The sequence below is a fragment of the Mauremys mutica genome, chromosome 1 (assembly GCF_020497125.1).
Source record: "Mauremys mutica isolate MM-2020 ecotype Southern chromosome 1, ASM2049712v1, whole genome shotgun sequence".
Lineage (NCBI taxonomy): Eukaryota > Metazoa > Chordata > Testudines > Geoemydidae > Mauremys > Mauremys mutica.
In genome coordinates this window covers 172,349,409-172,362,405 of record NC_059072.1, presented here as the reverse complement: position 1 = coordinate 172,362,405, position 12,997 = coordinate 172,349,409, and the positions used below count along the sequence as shown (strand labels likewise).

At 43.6% G+C, this 12,997-nt stretch overlaps 1 long non-coding RNA gene across 1 annotated transcript in view; it reads right to left on the bottom strand.

Moving 5' to 3' along the window:
* Nucleotides 1-5,669, bottom strand: part of LOC123354445 — a 79,732-nt gene extending 74,063 nt beyond the window's left edge. The window contains exon 1 of the long non-coding RNA XR_006574757.1: nt 5,310-5,669. This is a non-coding gene — a long non-coding RNA (uncharacterized LOC123354445). The remainder of the gene's footprint in view (nt 1-5,309) is intronic.
* Nucleotides 5,670-12,997: the final 7,328 nt, after the last annotated feature.

The following is a 12,997-nucleotide window of genomic DNA, read 5'->3' as shown; positions in this document are numbered from 1 at the left end:
AGAGAGAGCTCTTCCCTAGGTGGGCAGTTTCTAGTGTTCTTGCTCCAGTAGATGGAGCATCACGTGTAACCCTTCTGCCCATCAGAGTTGGCAGCAACAAGGGTAGGGTTCAGTATCTAGGGGGTTCCATTTCAATAACACAATGCAAAACCGGCTCAAGCCCCCACCCAGTGTCCTGGGACAATTACATACCACCCCCCGGGTGCCTCTAAGAGGCAATACTTCCCCTCCTGCAAGCACAGAGTTTGAGTGTAGCAAAAGCCTTTTAATAAAAGAGGGAAACATTGCGGCATATGTTGGGGAAACATCACAAACAGGATTCATAACACAAACCAAGAGCAAAAGACCCACCCCCAAGTAAGTTTGGGAGTGTCCTTTTCCCCTCAGGGTCTTAAGTCCAGGAACCCAGAAGTCACCCCTCCCCCAGTTTCTGTCCTTGGTCAAAGCAGCCCCCAGAGTTCAGAAATTCATCTGCAGAGTTTACCTCCCAACCTGGGTGGAAGTGGGGGAGACATGAGGGGGACATCTTACATGCCCCGCTGCTCAGGTCAACAGCCAATTGCCATACCTCTCTGCAGGGTTCTGCTGCAGTCTTCACCACCAGCTAGACCTCACAACCAGCCGTGATTTCAGCTGTTAGTAGAGGGCCTCAGTACCAATGCCCTCAGAACAACTAGCCCAAAGTAGGTCTAATTTCAGTTCTGTAGCACCTAACAAGACTCCTAATTGAGTCAAAATTAGCTCTCTTATTACACTATAGAGAGAAAAAAAGAATCAAGTGGTGTTTGGGGCCCTTAGAAGGGCCCCATGCTACCAGGTGCACATACCTATTCCAGCCTTTTTTTCTCTCTCTCTATTCACTGGTCTTTGGAACCCATGTCCCTTGCCTAGCAAGTGTTACTTAGTTGAGGGCGAGTCCCTCCATCATAAAATGCCAAGTACAGTTCTACTGTTCTTGATTCACATAACCAGGATAACAACACTTTATTACTCCTGCCCCAATAACAAAGAGACTGGGGATGCCACAGCAGCCAAAGTGTTCATTTGGGCAAGCAGTCCATCATGCTAAGCAGGGTGGAGGTGCCCATGCAAATGAGATCAGCCCCTGAAGTCATTTTCCACAGCTCACCACCAGATGTCATGATAGAGCTCATTCTGACTCTGCTTACACATGGAAGAATTATCAAAGATAGGAATACTATATCTGCCTCTTCCACAAAGGAAAATCTGTCACCATAGCTGATTTTCTCCAGCCACTCCCTGGAAAAGGAGACGGTGCCACCTTCCCTCCCTTAGCAGTAATCCAAGAGAATCCAACTGTCACCAGTATAAACCAGAGGAGACCTGATGGGTACATTACAGTCTCTACCAGGATATATCTTGCTTTGACATGTTTAAGAATTTCCCTTAGAGAATATATGGTAATTTTCAACATCATTAAGGAAAAACAGAATTTCTTCCTTCCACTACTCAGGAAGTGTGGTGCTACTGTGGAAGGGTATAAGGAGCTCAGGTTACAAATGTAGACCTTGGCTCAAATACCTGATTTGTTCTCAAGATGCTCTGAGTAACCATTGCAGTGAGTAACACTGATGGCTCTGGAGGGAGAGCTTCTGGAGGGGGGAAGATGCCAGAGTTTTCCAGAAATATATTATGTATTATGGTGCCTTGTTCACCTCATTAACAATTAAGTGGCTGTGAACTTGTGTGACATCACACTCCTCTACATTGATTCATGTAGCTAATTATGTTACTGAACTTTCAAGTCTCCCAATTAGGAGCACTACCTTGGAACCCATACAGCAGAAGAGCAAGGGAATGTTTGTAGTGTTGTAGCCATGTCAGTCCCAGGATATGCCATGTTTACAATTTATTTAAATGATAGGATGTTCTTTTGACCTCTGAATTATCAGAATATGGTATAGACAGGGACTGTTGATTACATTGTCGACCCTACTCATAGATATGTAAATACACAAAAACACAAACATTATCCCTCCACATGTCTTTTGAGGATTATTTATTTTGCAGGATATTTAACCCTTTCTAGCCATATGTAACACACTGCATTATCTTGTGATGCCAGGTCACCTGATCCAACCAAGTCCAAATCCATCCATCACCTGTGAGACTGATAACTAGGAGGAGGTGAGTCTGAGCCCAACTCCGCTTAAAGGGCCAGTCCAACTTGTGACACCAAATGTATGGTGGCTAGGGAGCAGAATGGGAAGAAACTCATGCAGCATAACCCTCTCCCAACCCCAGATTTCATGGAGCCCAGAGGAATACACTGCATAGGGTGGAGACACTGAAATTTCATGTGAGGGAGTCATGAAGAGGATGCGGCTGGCAGAGAGAACCAGCAATTGCTGTTTTGCATTGTCATCTCCCTCCAAAACTGTGGAATTTGCTGCACAAGTAAATGCTGTTTATTGCAACACTAACTCCTGCATTTCCTGCCTCTTACCTAGGATTGTCAGGCATCCAGTTTTCAACTAGAACACCAGTTGAAAAGGGACCTGGCAGCTCTGATTGGCACAGCTGACCAGGCTGCTAAAAGTCTGGTTGGCTGCAGTGAGGCAGGCAGGCTATATGCCCAGCTCTTCACAGCACCCAGGAAGTAGCCAGCATGTCCCTCCAGTGCCTAGGCAGAGGGGTGACCAGTGGGGCTCCATGTGTTGCCCCTGCCCGCAGGTGCCGCCTTGAGCACCACCTCTTCAGCTTCCATTGGCTGGGAACCACAGCCAATGGGAACTGTGGGTGGGAGGGTTGCCTGTGGGCGGGGGAAATGCACAGAGCCCCTCGGCAATGCATGGAACCCTCTGGCCACCCCTCTGCCTAGGAGCCATTCAGATTTCCTCTGTCCCTGGGAAACGAAGGGGCCACCTGAGGTCAGCATGGCCCAGAGCCTGGATCCCAACCCCCTTGGCCCAGCCTAGAGCCCTCTCCTACACCACAAGCCCCTCATCCCAGGTCCCAACCTAGAGCCTGCACCCCCAGCCAGAGCCCTCACCCTCTTCTACAGGGGGAGGGATAGCTCAGTGGTTTGAGCATTGGCCTGCTAAACCCAGGGTTGTGAGTTCAATCCTTGAGGGGGCCACTTAGGGATCTGGGGCAAAAATCAGTATGTGGTCCTGCTAGTGAAGGCAGGGGGCTGGACTTGATGACCTTCCAAGGTCCCTTCCAGTTCTAGGAGATGGGTATATCTCCAATTATTTAATTTTTTTTTAATTTAAATCCCAATCTCTTGCATCAACCCTGAACACCCTCCCACACTGTGAACCTCTTGATCCCAGCCCAGAGCCCACTCCTGAACCCCAAACCCCTCATTTCTGGATCCACCCCCCCAGCCCAGAGCCTGTACTCCAACCCCCTGCCCCAGCCCAGAGCCCCCTTCCACACTCCAAACCCCTCAGCCACAACCCCACCCCAGAGCCCTTTCCCTACACCCCAAACCCTCATCCCAGGTCCCGACCTAGAGCCAGCACCCCTGAGCCTGCACCCCCAATCAGAGCCCTCATCCCCTTCCCACATCCCATCCCCCTGTCCCAGCCTGGTGAACATGAGCGGGTGGGGGGGAGGGGAGTGAGTGATGGAGAGGGCTTGGGGAAGGGGCAGGGCAAAGGGGCTGGTTTTCTGCCATTAGAAAGTTGGCAACCCTACCTACCACCCTCCTGAAGGGGGGATGAAAGGGATGAGCTCAACTAACATCAGTTGTGGGGGCCTGTCCTCCAGAGTGATATCCCAGAACAGTGTGACTTTAGGGCTAAGAACCCACTGCCCTTTTGCAGAAAGGAAACCCTCTCTTCTTGCAGGAGGAATTGAGCAAGTTTAGACTCATTTTCTATAGCATCTACCCCCTGGCATGGGAGGAGGAGAGAAGAGAATGATCAGTGCTTTAATTTCTGCTTAGTTTTCATGTCATGTTGCAGTTTGTCACAGCTATTGACAAGACAGCCCTGAGTAGTGATGTATGATCTTGGGCAACAAGATACTAATGATTATTTCTTGGCAGGTTAGCGTATACACACATGCCATTTCATCCTCAAGAGCACTCAGCAAACATTAACTAATTAATACTCAACATTCCTGCTCTTCCCTTTTACAGCCCCCTTCCACCAGTCTTCTTCCTTTGTGTTTTCTTTGCCAGATGCAACCACCTCCCTCCTCCTCCTCCTCCTCTGCCACCCTCTCTCTACATCTTTCCCTCTACCTCCCTAGGGAGCCTCTTCCTTCTCCCACCTCCAAGATCTGTCTTCTGCCATCTCAAGCCACCTCCTTAGGAAAGTCTCCCTTTCCCAGGCCACTGGTCCTCTCTTACAAGCTCATTCCTTTAGTCATGTCTTCCATTACCCAACCCAGCTGGAGCCGCAGCAGAAACACTGAACACCCTGATGAGCAACAGGAGATTGCAAAAGGGATATGGGAGGGGAGGGGAGGGGAGGGATTCAGTGCTGAAGGAAAGACCGAACAATGGGGGTGGGAACTGAAAATGAGGGCAATAGAAATATTCAGTGAAGAAGGAGCCAGGGGACAGAGGAGGACACACTATGCTAGTTGGAAAATCCGTCCTTTTTTTTCCCCTCCTGATCAAGAAGTTCCTGGGTGTGCTAAGCTCTCCTTCTGGCAAGCTATGTGCAGCGGAGAACTAGCCCATAGCAGGGAACAGCTAGAAGCAAGCGGTCTATACTTCCCAGAAGTATGACTTAAAAAAATAATAATAATATCGAGCTGATCAGTTTTTCCTGCAAACAAACTGTTTTCACTGAACCATAACACTTGCTGAAAATGGAAATTTTCATCAAAAAATTTTTTTAAATATTTTTCATTTTTCAACCAGACCTGAAAAGAAAAATCTCAACTTCAAAGGGCTGCCTACACAGCTATTTTTAGAGCACTGGTGTGAGTCTGAGTCTGTTGACCTTGACTGGAAGGATCACTGTGTAGACATACTGTAGGAGTCCTAGTTATGGACCAGGACTCCATTATGCTAGGTGTTGTACCAACACTGAACAAAAACCAGACACACACAGTCCCTGTCCCCCAAGAGCCTACAAACCTCAATTTCTAATGTTAAACCCCCACAACACAGACAGACAAAAACTGCTTCTTTTTTTAAGGAAACCTTCAAGACTTATTTTTTAAATGAATCGTGAAGTTTTCAAGTGTTTACAAGCTCTATTGTTTTTCCTTTTAACCACACCTTTAAGGAATGGCAAGAGGAAGGGGATGAATAGAAAGCAATAGGAAAGGAAAGGAAGGAGGAAAAGAAATAGAGAAGCAACCAGAAAACACCAAGAAAAAAATACCTTTGAATTCCTTGTGAACTGTGAGAATCACATCGATATCACCCTAATGCACAGGGGGAGATCTGTCAAGAGAGCTGTTGTCCAGGAACAATCAAATGGGTTTAAAATGAGGGAGCGGGAGGAAGGCCAATATGGACTCAGATCAAACCACTCTTCTTTGGGAGATGACTTGGTGGTGTTGGAAACAGCTCTCCCTTCTGAAGCTAAAAATCAAGCATTCAAATCCCCATGCAGCCTTAACGGAAGAGTAAAAATTGTTGCCTTCTTTAAGGCTCCCTGACTCTTGGTGACTAATTCACTATAATCTTTTTCTCCTGGGTAACTAGGGTGACCAGATAGCAAATGTAAAAAATCAGGATGAGGGATAACAGGTGTCTATATAAGAAAAAGCCCCCAAAATTGGGACTGTCCCTATAAAATCAGGACATCTGGTCACCCTACAGGTGACTCTCCTTATAAGGCTCTTTGATTTAAGCTCTCACTTACTGACCATGCCTTGCCTCACTCATCTCAACCCTTTCCACCTGTTTGGATGTCAGCAGCAGAAAGTAATCAAGGCACTAACTCCCTGCCCCAGTGCTAGGGAAAGGTTTCTACAGCCTCACACACCCCTGCACCAGAGACTGCTCCATGTTGTAAGACTTCCCAGGTGTTTTTCTGCACAACTGACTTTGCTAGGGCCCACAACACAGAGAACTGTCTGCATTCTGTCCATAGGTTGTCACTTCTTTATTTCACATTTGTATCTTGATCCCATAGATCCCCCAATTACTTACACACACACACAAAACCACTCCAATCTTATACAGGATATTCACATTATCAGTGACAGAAATACTTCTCTTTCGGTGAGAACTGAAAAAGTTATTGTTGGGAACTGGGGTCCATAAATTATGTGTGGTAGAATTAAAGCAGGTGTGCTTTCTTGGCTGGGCCTCTACATAGAGCAGGCTAGACTTATTAGTGATTCTGAGGCAGGGGATTATAAAATTAGTGGGTCTGGTTTAAACAGGGACTGTTGAGAACTGATGATTGAGAATTTAGGTCAATAGAACTCTCTCTCTCTCTCCCCTGTCCACATACCTCCCCCCCCCCCATCCTCACAAAAAAAAATCTGTGCATGTTGCTGGCTAATTACAGTAGCCAATACACAAAATCAACCACTTTCCCTTCCTTTGTATTAGATACATACAGGGGTACAAGACCTTTGTGCCTGCCATGCACAAGCCAAGAAGTGCTAAGTTATCAGTCTTCCCTTGGCAAGAATTCTCATGTGAAAGGAATATTCTGAAGAAAATGTGAGGTGGGTGCGCCAAGGTGAAAGCTCACCGTCTCTAATGGTGAATTCCGCTTTCCAGTATGAAAGTTGTGATATTCTACTTTCAGAATTGCCAGCTTCCTTTTCACAGCACCAGCGCAACTAAGCTTTTGCAGTGGGATGAAGAATGCAGTGTGAACATTAGTGAGCAGATTTCAGGCTACTTCAAGCAATCATTTTTAAATTGAACTTTCATTTAAATAGTTGTCAATCACTTTAGCCTATGGTGTATAAGCACCATCACAGGGAGATATACCAGGTATTTAACAGTTATTCAATCTAGCAAAGAAAGGTATAAGATCCAGTGGCTAGAAGCTGAAGCCAGAGAGATTCAAACTAGAACAAAGACAAATTTTTAATGAGGGTGATTAACCATTGGAACAAACTACCACAGGAAATGGTGTGCTCCCCATCTCTTGATGTCTTCAGATGAAGGCTGGATGCCTTTCTAGAAGATATGCTCCAGTCAAACACAAGTCACTGTGCTCAGTACAGGAGTAACTGGCCTGTGTTATAGAGGAGGTCAGAGGAGACCATCTACTGCTCCCTTCTGGAGTTAAAATTTATCAATCTATTGATCGTTTTCTTGGGAACCAAAAATGGGGGAAAAAAGCATTTCCCCTAGTAGCTGTAGTCCCAGACAGAGGAAAGAATACCCTTAGCAATGTGTGATATTGCAAAAGAACGAGGCTCCATAGGGCTCGAATTTCAGCAATTTCAGCATTTGATATGGCCTCTTACTTGCCCCTATCTCCTCCTTTGTTGGTATACAGAGCCCTGATTGTTCTAATCAGGTAAATATGGTAGATTTGTGATTATTCAAGATCACTGTAATTGTATTTGCTGAAATACTTGTTATGTTTTTCTGCCTGTGTAACATTGGAGGCAAGGTTGCTGAGCAATTATTTGTCTCAGCAGGTGGGTAATGTACACATGCTGCGGGGGCCATTCTGCAACTGGTTTTGCATGCTTGCTTTGGCTGTGTGGACAAGATCCCACAACTAGGCCTAACTAAAAAGTGTGGTTAGTCCCCCTTCCTTCCAAAGTAGGACAACACGGAATGCATTTCTCCATGTGCTGCTGGTATCACTCTGCATGCCTGTCCTCCGAGAGTGTTAACCTCTGCCGAGAGGATGCTGTGAATCTATCAGGATGCACTGATAAAAATAGTTAGGCAGCAGAATAGGTGTGGAGTCACAAACTCAGTTGACAGATTATTGTGATGTAAAAACAGCTGCTGTGAGGACAACTTTCAACCATGTTTGCAGTAACCAGGTCAGGTGACAGTCAGAAGCAGTTACAGAAATATGGGTGTGCTTGCAGTACACATGGAAGCTTAAATCTCCCCTCATTTTTTGCCCTTCATGTTAAGCAGTGAAACGGATTTGATCAACAACCATAGGTAGCAGTTATCTTTATCTCATTCCAGCCATGCTTATTGTTAGAGCTCCTTAATTGCAATAAATAATTGCTTGTAGACTTCATACATCGTGTTTCATGGTACTTTTTTGGAGGCTGTTCGGGTTTGTCTGCTGTCCTTTTGCTCTGTGTGCCTAGCTCAATAACCCTAAATGGGGTTTTCTACACACAATTGCAATACAAATAATAATAGGATTAAATTCTGAGCACCTGCTGCCGAGCCACGATTCCTTCCAAAAATCAAAAGATGACCAGATTCTCTCAGAATTTGACCCCAAAGCCTCACACACTGTTTGGCGAAAATAAAGCGGAATAGGACACACAAAATTCGACATATTTCAAATGTTCTTTAATTCCCTAATATTTCCCACATGTTAGTCTGTAAATTTATTTGAAAATTACTTTTAGACAAGTTTTTAAAAAGAGTAATGCTCAAAAATCTTTGCTGTAAGAAGAGGGTAAAAACCTCAGAGGCACATCCAGTCACTTCACTAAGATCATTAGTATGCAAAGTGGCATATGGAGTTTTACCATGTAGCTCCCATGATTTTAATGGGAATCACATGGTTAAAAAACCCTGCACAATGCTTTGAAAGCATAGAGAGATTATGGCCTATTACCAAAGATGTCAAATTCACAAGAACATCTGTATTGTACAAAGAAAAATCTAAGCCGCACACAGGAAAATGTGTGCCATGCGCATTTATTAGTTTAAATAGAAAAATAGAGCCATTTCTTTATGATAGGAAGTGATATAATTGACAGGAAAATCAGTGTGGCCAGTGACAATCAGAGACCAAATGAGACCACAGTGTGACTCAGACATTGCCTAGATGGGATTGTGTTGCAATAACTCCACACAGTGGTTACAACAGGAATTGTTCACAATTCAAAAGGCCGTGCCTGCACTTTCATAGCAAAGAGATATCTTTTCTCTCTATGGCCGAAGAGGAATGGAGTGCAGCACTCTCCATACACAATGTTCTGTTCAAGTCTTCATCCCAGTAAGACCTACCAAATTCCTAAGTATTTGTATAGAATGCTCTGGGCACTACCAGAAACAACAATAAATGTAATTGGCCTGGCTGGGACTTTCTCACAGAGTACTTTTCATCAAGACAGTGCAAGCTTGAGCAAAGAGGTAATGTATCCTTCTGTCTCTTCTTATCCCATCCCTCTCTTTCCCCACACTATCTTTTCTGCTTTTCTTAGTTCCCACTCCACCACTGATCATACACCTATTTACATTTAGAGTCAAGTATCCTCACACAAATTGCTCACTTTCCCACAAATCTAGCTGTAGTTTGTAATTCCTCTTTAGTTTATCAGGCAGTCTGCAATTTCGCCATCAACCTTGATAAATCTCACCCACCTCAATGAATCATGTCATCTTACCATTAATGACAAACAAGATACTCTGAGTTTGAACTTTCTTTTTAACCTATATTGAAACTAGTGTCTGAACTCTCCTTTGGTACAAGGACCACCTCCCTTGTAGCTCTGTCATCTCTCTTTTTTTTTTTAACTGTATATTGATATCTAAGACATTATATCATAAAAAGGGGCTTCACAAGACAATGTTGTTTATGCAAAAGAAATCTCATGTCACTGAATGCTTTCTGCAGCCTTGTCTAGTAGTTGTATGCCTCATTTTCCATCTTTGTCCCTTATATGAACTTAAGAAAGTGGAAAAGAGTGGCTTTGATATTCTTCTCTATTAGTATTTGCAAATTTATTTATTCACAAAACACCTATGGACTTCACGGTCATAAATAGTATTTAACACACATGATCTTCCATATCAAAAATATCACACCACCCAGTTCTGATTGTGTTAAAGGAATCACTCCTAGTTGTAATATATCAAGAAGCCCAACAACTAGTGTGTGGTACTCACATCTACAATGCTATGTACTTACATTATGATTTACATATTTCAGAAATTCTGCCCCGCAGAGGGCAGTGATGTGTACACACACCACCCATGCATGACACATTACATATATCAATTGCACTGGTACAGACAGGCACAATCCCACTAAGGTCAATGGAATTGTGTCCATTTATGTTGACAGTCAGTATGGCCCATTCATCTTAAGTAATATTAACTTTTTCCCCATTACTAGATGACAAGACATTCCTCTCCTGGATAATTTAACACTGCCATTGAAATCCTCTATCGCCCCCTCCCCTTTCAGTGTAATCACACCAGAACACACCTCCTTCTTACTCCTTCCTCACGGACCTGCATGCTTTTGTCATCTTGTTGCCTTCAGCAGATCCTTTCCTATACAATCAGCTGCTTTTATGTTTGAAAAACAACAATCAAACTCCCTAAACAACAAAGAGTCCAGATAGCTTTTAAGCCTTAAGAAATAGAAAAGCTCAAATAAAAGAGGAAAGGTCAGATACTCCCAATGATTGATTTTCCTCCCTTTCTCCTCCTCTCCCCAATGTGTTAAAATAAAACACAGCCTTGATGGACACAACAAACTTTTACTGTTTTTTTAAAGATTGAACGAGAGACAATAATGTTCCACCGGGACTGAGCAAACTAAATTAGTGAATTAGAGCACATGTCCCAAAGTGTTACGGCCCCACGTTTCGCATTAAAAACAGAGCTTTAAGAACACGCAGAGCACTCTCATTCCACACCTGCACAAATTCGATTCTGCCATACTAGTTGCTTTTATTACATTGTTAGAGTTGATCTTGAATTTTGTTTCCACATCCTGAAGCACTGTAATGCTGTTTGCAGATCTCACTACAGCTGTATGGCAATTTGGCTTTGAATAGATAAATGGCTGAAATGGGGCCAGAATTCTGAGGTGTGGCTTTGACTGATAATATCTTTTAGAAACTGAACACTTAGAAGAAAGCACCACTTTCCTCAGCCAGTGCCATTGCCAACTCAATTACTTCTTCTCCAAGGCCTCTTCTGATGGTGGCCCAACATGCCCTGGGATGGTGAGGAGGCTTTTCTGTCTCTCCTCCTTATGGCCAGTCCTGGTAAGATCCTCTTCCAGATGTTTCTGCAATACCCACTTTTCTGGTATCACACCATCCCCTCCGCTTAGGGGTGAGCAAGAAACTTAAGATCACAGATTGGATTGAAACTCTGCTTATGGGGCCAGATCCTGCACCACTGAAGTCAACTAGAGCTTTGCCATGGACTTCAGTGGGAGTAGGATGTGCACCCAAGTCTTCAAGCAGCTGCTAGTCTCATTCTTCACTCTCCCAATCTGCATGTTGAGAACAGCTTTTTACCACAGTTAAACCTCTACTGAAAAGAGGCAGATTTTAAATGAGGGTGTTCATTTACTTATATTAGCCCCCCTACTTTAATAGTACAAGCAGAAGAGCAATTTAAGTAAGGTCTTTGATCATTCCAGAGCACATTAGTCTATTTTATTGATCGAATACCAAATAATCACTATATAACAGTTTTTATAATTGATAGACTGATCAATTGTCTCTTTTTTGTAAAGGGTAATAATCGTTAATTGTGATTAGAGGTGGTATGAACTTTCCATATAGCAAATCTAACTGGGCTTAAATTAAATCTGCTATATTTTTTTCACTACATGTTACAGTTACAACAGCAAGTTATTAAAGTATAATAGGAACACTTATCCTGAACTAATACATTTGGTTTTGCGTGGTGATGTGGTTGACTAAATATTGACTTTTATTATTAACTGCAATAAGTGATTATATACCATACAGGTGACTGTATCCCCAGTCTGGCCAAAACCAAACAATAACTCGAATATCTGAGATTTGGACAAATATCACCCTAATCACACAAAGAAATGAACACGCAAACTCTGTATAATATCTTTTCTATGAAATTGAGTTGCATTAGCATCCACTGCTACAACCTTTATTTGGTCTTTCTTTTGTTTTTCAGTTGTATCTATTTTGCATTCAGAGAACTAGCGATGAACCAAAGCCGGAACCATTACCCTGACACCAACAAACAAAATCTCAGTGCTTTAAATTAATAGGACCTGGATCTGAATTACTCCCAATATAGACATTTGGATTTACAATTCAAAAAAAGTGGCCAACAAAATTTTACAAAACCCAGTTTTCTCCTATTATAAAGTGGGTGGCATTCCAACCTTGTTCCTAGCATAGTATATGCAGACAGATCCCATCCAAACTTACCACCTTCCTTAAGTTTGCCTCTGTTAACTGAAACAGCAATAAAAACTTCAGCTCACAGTTTCTCCAGAGCATGGCTCTTCCTAGAGTTTTTCCCTGGCTGGACATCTCTATATCTTGCCCCTAATTCCCTGTACTTCCAAACATTCAAACCCTTTCATACTCCTGTGTTAGAGCTAACAGAACTCCCTGGTCTGCTAGGGTGAGTAAGCAGTATAAGCCTTCATCTCTCTGCAGGGTCCTAGCACCTGAGATGAAATGGAGTCATCAGAAGAACTCTACACATCACAGTGGAGATCCAAATCTTAGCACAGATGTGAACTGTACAGCTTTGGGGGGGGGAGAAGATCTACAATGAGAGATGCAGACAGCCTGGAAAATCCTTCATTATTACAGATGATCAGCCACCCACATTGCATAGCTTATTTTTAATGAGAAAGTGTTTACTGAACTTCAGTATTATTGTTTTCTCTACTTGGGGTGTGTCAGTTACTGGACAAACTGCACCTCTGACCTGCTTCTGGTCTCGTCAAGTTTACCCCCTCTATGTCTCAAGCCTTGGGCCATCTCCAGCTCTCAGAGTGTAATCATGTTCTTTTTTCCCATTCTCAGACTGGGCCCTAGTTGCAGTCACCTGGTACCAACCAGGATGACCTCAGCGGATCAAGGCTCAGACTCTCACTGAGCTAGCACGAGTATAGGTAGCAGCGTAGTCGCAGTAGCACAAGTAGCAGCGGTGGAGGCATGGCTGAGTCATGAGCGAGAGTGCGTATGTGTATACAAA